Raw genomic sequence first — 7713 nt, 5'->3', positions numbered from 1 at the left:
ACAAAAATGAGCCAGGCGTGGTGGCAGGCGCCTATAATTCCTGCTACTAACGAGGCTGAAGCAGGAGAATTGCTTGAACCCAGGAGGCGAAAGTTGCAGTGAGCTGAAATTGTGCCATTGCACTCCAACCTGGGCAACGAGAGCAAAACTCGGTCTCCAGAAAACAAAAACAAAAAACAAAAACAAGAAAACACACACCAAAAACTGTCTATCTATCTATAATAAATATATATTTAGAATCAGTGTTTCCTCAAATTGATTATGAAATTGAATATATCATTGTAGTTCACATTTCTTTGCTCTCCAGTAAGACTGGTGTTTTCTGAATGTGAATATCTGTCATATGTATTTCTTCTTCTGCAAACTGTCCTTTACCAATCTTTCTGTTGGTGTTTTAGAGTTTTGCTAAAGGAAGAATTAGTTATGCATTAAAACTAATGATCCTTGGTCTGTTGAATTTGTTACACACGTTTTTACTGCTGTCTTTACATTTTGTGTTGGGCTTTTATGACCTACACTATAGAATACACGCAGACAGACCTTTTCTCCCTTTGCAAGAGTATATGCTTCCAAGGCACTTGGTGTGTGTGCTCATGGTAACCGGGTTCCAGGCCTGCCTCTGCCCTGGCTTGCTCTGTGGCCGTGGGCAAGTGACGTCTCCCAGGTCACAGCCTCCCCATCTGTCAATGGCGGCAGAGGTGGTCAGACCTCTGAGCTTCCTCCTAGCTCTGGCATCCTATGATTTTAGTTTTTGAGCTAGTGGGCATGTTGGCTCTGAGTTAAGAGCTCATTTCAAGAAATAGTTACTGCCTAGTACAACAGTCTGTTAACTAGTCTCCCTGTTTTTGATTGCTCTATGCCCAGTTGTTAATGGGCATTGCTAATGCCAGCTTCCCTATAGTGCAGTTTTGAGCAGTCCATAAACCAGACTCCAGCCCCCTCAGCAGTCATTGGTCTCCCTTCCTGCTTGCCCAGTCTTACTGCCTGCTGCTCCCTGTCAAAATGAGTATTTGTGGTTCCTCAGATATTTTTGCTCATACTATTGCTTTTGCTGGGAATGTTACCACATCGTAAATTTTGTATGGAAAAACTTTACCTAACTTTTAAATCCCAGCTAAGCACCATCTCCTGCATTAAGCCATTAGTGATTATTGCCCGTTCCAGGGGAATTTGTCACTCTTTTGAATTACAGTATTTTCCACATGCCATGGGTATTATGGTTGTTGACATTTATGTCCTGTTTACTGAACAAAAGCATACACATATTTCAGGCAATATAAGCAAGCAGACTGGCAGCCCATACTGTATTTTCAGAATTGGGAAATTTTTTCACATAAAAATCCTGATTTTCATCTTCTCTTGAAAGGTCAGAAGATCTAGCTTACATCCTCAAAGACAGGTCAGCAAGCCACGGCCTGTGGGCCAAATCTGACCTGGCCTCTGTTTTTAGAAATAAAGTTTGATTGGAACACAGCCCCACCCGTTTATTTATCTATTCACAGTGGATGCTTTCCTTTTACTGTGGCAGGGGTGAGTAGTTGAGACAGAGACTCTATGGCCTAGAAAGCCTATTTACTATCCAGCCCTTTACAAAAAAGTTTGCCAAGTCCTGCTATAAGGCACCAACTGTGGAGCATGCACGTGCCCCAGGACCTCTTCCTACTCTCTATCAGACCTGGCCAGTTGCAAGTATTTATCCTGTCTCCTAAGGCCTTTAAAACATTAGTTTTTCATTCTTCTTAATCCTCTTGATCATATCCTAACACAGTATGAAAGCCATTATGCCACGTGTGGTGTGGGGGCCCATGCCTGCAATCCAAACACTTTAGGAGGCTGAGGCAGGTGGATCATCTGAGGTCAGGAGTTTGAGATTAGCCTGGCCAACATGGTGAAACCCTGTCTCTACTAAAAATACAAAAATCAGCCAGGCATGGTGGCACGCGTCTGTAACTCTAGCTACTTGGGTGGCTGAGGCAGAAGAATCACTTGAATCCAGGAGGTGAAGGTTGCAGTGAGCCGAGATTGCCCCACTGCATTCTAGCCTGGGCGACAGAGCTAGACTCTGTCACCAAAAAAAAAAAAAATAACAATAAAATAAATAAATAAATAAATAAATAAATTTTAAAAAGCCATTATGTCACATAGGCAAGGCAATCTCTAAAATAAATATTCAAAACCATTACACCGCCAATATAAATTAAATGATCAACTCTAATAACAGTCCTCAGTAACTATAGCTACTGATAAAGTAGGTTCTTAGAGTTAAAAGCTTGAAATCAGTGTGTAGGTGTGCTCTTTGTGGAATTCCACCATGGCATACCGCAGCCAGGGCCAGAAAGTGCAGAAGGCTATGGTGTAGCCGTCAATCTCATCTTCAGATACTTACAAAACAGATCGCGGATTCAGGTGTGGCTCTATGAGCAAGTGAATACGCAGATAGAAGGCTGTATCATTAGTTTTGATGAGTATAGGAAACTTGTATTAGATAATGCAGAAGAGATTTATTCTAAAACAAAGTCAAGAATACAAGTGGGTCGGATCATGCTAAAAGGACATAATATTACTCTGCTACAAAGTTTCTCCAACTAGAAATGACCAATGAAGTAAGAAATTGTTGAAATGGATACAGTTTGCTTTTAGATACCTTTTGTCCAATATGAACATTTATTCGTATTGTTTTGATTACTCTTATGGTATTACAAGATGGCAATACGTGCTATGGGATTGTTTGTATTTTAACAAACAAACAAACAAAAAGCTCGAAGTCTAAAGTCAGATTGCCTGGACTCATATTCCAGCGGTGCCACCTATGTGAGCAGGGTGAGTCTTTGTTTCCTCATCTGAAAATGAGGATAACAGCAGTGCCTACCCTTGGATTGATGAAAGGATTCCATTCAACTAATATTTAGTGATAGCTACTTTGAGTCAGGCACTGTGCTAGGCTCTTGGGATACAACAGTGAGCAGAAACGGCCACATTTCCACTTAGGAAGAGCTTAACTTAGGAAGTGGTTGAGGGAAATGGAGCAGGCAGCAGATACCACTGGTGCCTGTTGTTCAGTCATTTGGGCCACCGCTGAGTTCAGCCACAGCAGGGGGTGAAAGTTCTGACTCTTCTCTGGCTGCCAAAGCCTTTTCCAGTGCAGCAACGTAGCTGGAACCAGTTTGGCTGTCAGGCAAGCACAACCTAGAAGGGAGGAATTAATGCCCAGAGGCAACCCCCAACAAGGTGGACCGGGAGTCCGCGATAGAGGATATGGCCCCTGTTCTTCAGAAGAACAACTCTGGGCGACATTCTGTATGACCCTCGTCAGAGGTCCTGGCAGGATAAAGCTCCAGAGTAAGGAGAGAGGCTAGTAACACCCTCACATTGACTTTGCACTTTTCCTGTCTCACCTTCCCTGCTTTCTGGCAACATTATCCAGATAAACTATCTGCATCCAAAACTTTGTTTCAGTCTCTGCTTCCGAGGAAATCCAAAGTAGAACAAATCGTAAACAAATAAAAACAAGAAAATACAAAAGAGTAGTAAGTGCCATGCAGGGAATGAAACCAGGTGTGAACAAAGTGAATGATCAGAGACCCCTGACACTGGGGCCATGGAAGGCCTCCATTGAGAGCTGAGTGACAGGAGGAATCCAGCCACGCCCCGGGTAGAGGATGAATACTCTGCAGAGGGAACAGCTGGTGCAGAGGCTCACAGCAGGAGTGTGTGTGGCATGTTAAATGAGAGAAAGGGCAGCGAACCTGGAATTTAGTGGCTGTGGAAATGAGGTGAAGAGGAAGGCCAGATTGTGAGGGTCTTTGCTGTAACCCAGGTATATTGATGTGGGACTTTATTCTAAATGCCATGGATGAGAAGTCATGGGAAGATTTTAAACACAGGAGGAGCAGGGATTAATCTTCAGTTTCAAAATATCACCCGGGCTGCAGCGTGAGAGTGAGTGAGAGTAGACAGGGAGTAGAAATAGGACACCCGTTAAGGAAGCTACTGCACGACTCCAGGCAAGTGATGCCGGGGGCTTGGACTGATGTTGGAATAATGTGGATGAAGAGAAATAGACGATTTGGGATATGTTTTGTAAATAATAATGGTGGGCTGGGCATGGTGGCTCAAGCCTGTAATCCCAGCACTTTGGGATGTCAAGGCAGTAAGATCGTTTGAGCTCAGAAGTTCAAGACCAGCCTGGCCAAGATGGTGAAACTCTGTCTCTACTAAAAATACAAAAAAAAAAAAAAAAAAAAGGCCAGGCGTGGTGGTGTGTGCCTGTAGTCTCAACTATTCGGGAGGCTGAGGGAGAAGACTTGCTTGAATCCAGGAGGCAGAGGTTGCAGTGAGCTGAGAGCGTGCCACTACACTCCAGCCTGGGTGACAGAGCAAGATCGTCTCAAAAAAAAAAAAAAAAAAGAAAAGAAAAAAAGAATAATGGCAACACACTAGGCCCTAGTATATGCACAGAAATATTGAGTAACTTATCCAAGGTTGCCCGGGGCAGAGATTTGAACCAAGATCATCTGATTCCACAGTCTGTACTCTTACCACTAGGCTCCCCTGCCTCACTAGAATCCACCCCCTGGCTGAGGAATCCGACATGGAGGTAAAGGGAAGAGGAAGCTAGGAATCAAGCCACAGCTCCAGAAGTCCAGGTGTTAAAAACAATTTACGAGACAAAAAAACATTGTTTTGGACTGAGCCCCTATGCTAGTCCAGATCAAACCAAATGGATTCCCTCATGCTAGGTGCCATGTAGTCAAACTAAACTTAGAAACAGGAGAGTTTCTTGAAAAACAAGAGATTCACAGCAACCAACCCAGAGGGGCTCATCAACCTGAGCCAGTATGATAAGGAGGTCTTCTCCGCTTTAACCCTCTAAGGAAAGTAACATGGAAATGACCCATCTGCTTTTCGATCCTTGTTTCTGCTTTCTTCAGCCTTTTTCTGCCTATAAAGCCCACCACCTCTGCTCAGCTCATTGGAATACCTTTCTATTTTGCAGATAGGGTCTGCAATTCATGAATTGCTAATAAAAGCCAATTAAATCTTTGAAACTCAATTTGTTGACATTTCGTTCTTTGAGATAGGTATTGTTGTTAGGACACCCCTCCGCTGCCCTCCACAACACCACTGTGGTTATGGAGAGAGATCACCACCCTCTCTGTGCTCCTGCCGAGACCCCCACCCCTGCCTCTTTCCAACACAGCCTCATCACTATGATCTGCCTTGAGACCACAGTAAGGCACCTGAGCCTTCTTCCTATCCCGTTACCATAGAAGCTCAGGTCTCCCCTTGCTCCTCCAGACTTGAACCCTCATGCCCCGCCTGGCCATTGTCCCCAGTTCTGACCCTGTCTCCTGAAACCTGCCACTCTGTTCTGGACCCTGGTCCAGACTCACAGGGTCCTTTTGATCTTCTTACTCTCATTCCCAGGCTACACATTCATATCACCTCAAGGACTTAAAAACATTCTGAAGCCCACGCTCCTCACCAGACCACTTAAATAAAATTTCAGATTGTGGCATCCAGGTACTGGCATGTTCTCAAAATTTCCTGGGTGTTTCTAATTTGTGGCTGGGTCAAGAATCACAGATGGAACAGACCCTGGCTCTCCTTGAGAGCTCAGCTGCCTTTAGTGGTGGCTGTGTTCACTTCTTGTTGCCTCCGAACCATGGGCCTGAAGGTGCCGTGGGCTCCTCTCTCCTCTCTGCTCCCCCTTGTCACTGCCACTCTCTTCTCCATCATTGTTTCTGTAAAACCTTCAGGCTTTGAACCTCATGTCTTCAAAGTGCACCTCCTGGCTACCAGGTCACCCCTCATTGCTTAAGGATTTTAGCTCCTGGCTCACTGTCACTCTCTAACACTGCTCCTGGTTTTTTTGTGTTTTTTTGTTTGTTTTAGATAGAGTCTCCCTCTGTTACTCAGGCTGGAGTGCAGTGGTACAGTCTCAGTTCACTGCAACCTCCACCTCCTGGGTTCAAGCAGTTCTCCCGCCTCAGCCTCCCAAGTAGCTGAGATTACAGGCATGTGCTCCCATGCCTGGCTAATTTTTGGATTTTTAGTAGAGGTGCTGTTTTTCACCATGTTGGCCAGGGAAGTCTCGAACTCCTGACCTCAACTAATCTGCCTGCCTTAGCCTCCCAAAGTGCTGGGATTACAGGCGTGAGCCACCACACCCGGCCCACTGCTCCTGTCTTAATTCTCAGTGTTTCCAATATCCAAACAGATAGATGGACCTTCTGAGACTCTGATCTGTCCTCTAATCCCTGTCTTTCACCTCACCTCGGCCGTTCCTTGTGATGGTCTCGCACCATCCACGGTCACAGTCTCCAATAACTCCTTGACCACTCACCACTTATCACTTGCCATCTTTCCAGCTCACCTTCACTAGGACCCAGACCCCAGTTATCCTTGAAGCCCTGAATCTTATCTCCTCTCTGCTGTCTCACCTCCTCTCACCTCCTCCCTTCTCGCCTTGTCCAGATTCCATTCCAAAGTCAATCAGTGGAATCAATCCTTTGCATCTATCCTTAACCCTCTTGACTTTCTCATAACAGCATCCACTAGGCCAACCTTCAACCCAGGTTCAATCCAGCTGCCTGTTCAGCACCAGATCCTGTGCACTGACCGTGATGGGACAGAAACATAGCCACGCTGATGGCCTTCCAATGAATTCACCATCATTAAGCACAAATGGGTTTTCTATTTGGCCAAGCAAGCCTTCTGTATTTCTCTTGTCTCATGGGTCTTGAGGATGGTCCCTGAACCAGCGGCATCAGCATCATCTGGGAACTTGTTAGAAATGCAAATTCTCAGACCCCATGTCAGACGTACTCAATCAAATACTCTGGGGGCGGGCCCAGCACTCTACTTTAACCAAGCCTCTAGGTGAGTTTGATGCATGGACCCCAGTATATACCACTGCTAGAGTCTGTTTCCCCTCCCTCTCTCCAAGATGAATATTTCATGCCATCTCTTCTCCCTGCTCACATCTAATACTTCCTCACCCCTCCTCACATTCAGCTAGCTTCCTTATACACTAAGAAAATAGGAGAAGTCAGAGGAACTTCCACAAGTTCCCACACCACATCTCTGCCTCCTCTTACCGCACCTGTGCCCATACATGCTGCCTGCTGTCTTTTATTGAGGACATGCTGGACATCCGGTCTTAAAACCAGGCCCCATGACTTCCCTGGTCCAATCTGCCACCAACTTTCCACTGGATAATGGCAAAAGCTCCCTAACCAGTCTCCTTACGTCTACCTTTGCCCCCTACTTTGCCCAACCATAATGACTCCATCAAAATGCAATTCGCATCCTTCCTTTGCCCAAAACCCCTCAATGATTCTTCATCTCGCTCAGAGTAAAGGCCTATACATACAGGGCCCTATGTGATCTGCCTACATCTTTGTTCCCCTGTCTGACCTCATCTTCTCCCACACTCCCCGCCCTGTCCACCTACTCCCACCACACTGGCCTCTTGCTTGTCCTCAGACATTCTGGGCACGCTCCCACCTCAGGGTCTCCACACTTGCCGTTCCTCCCAGCCCCACATATCTGTACAGCCAGCTCTCCAATATCCTTCAAGTTTTTACTCCATGTCATCTTATCAGGGGGGCTTTTCACAGCCACCTATTATAGTTTCAGCTACTGATCCTTCCATCTGCCTTCTCTGCTTTCTTTTTTTCTCCTAGTCCTTAACACTATCTAACAGACTAC

The sequence above is a fragment of the Mandrillus leucophaeus genome, unplaced genomic scaffold (assembly GCF_000951045.1).
Source record: "Mandrillus leucophaeus isolate KB7577 unplaced genomic scaffold, Mleu.le_1.0 Scaffold77, whole genome shotgun sequence".
NCBI classification, from domain to species: domain Eukaryota; kingdom Metazoa; phylum Chordata; class Mammalia; order Primates; family Cercopithecidae; genus Mandrillus; species Mandrillus leucophaeus.
The sequence above is the reverse complement of the archived record's forward strand: the minus strand, read 5'-3'. Positions refer to the sequence as shown.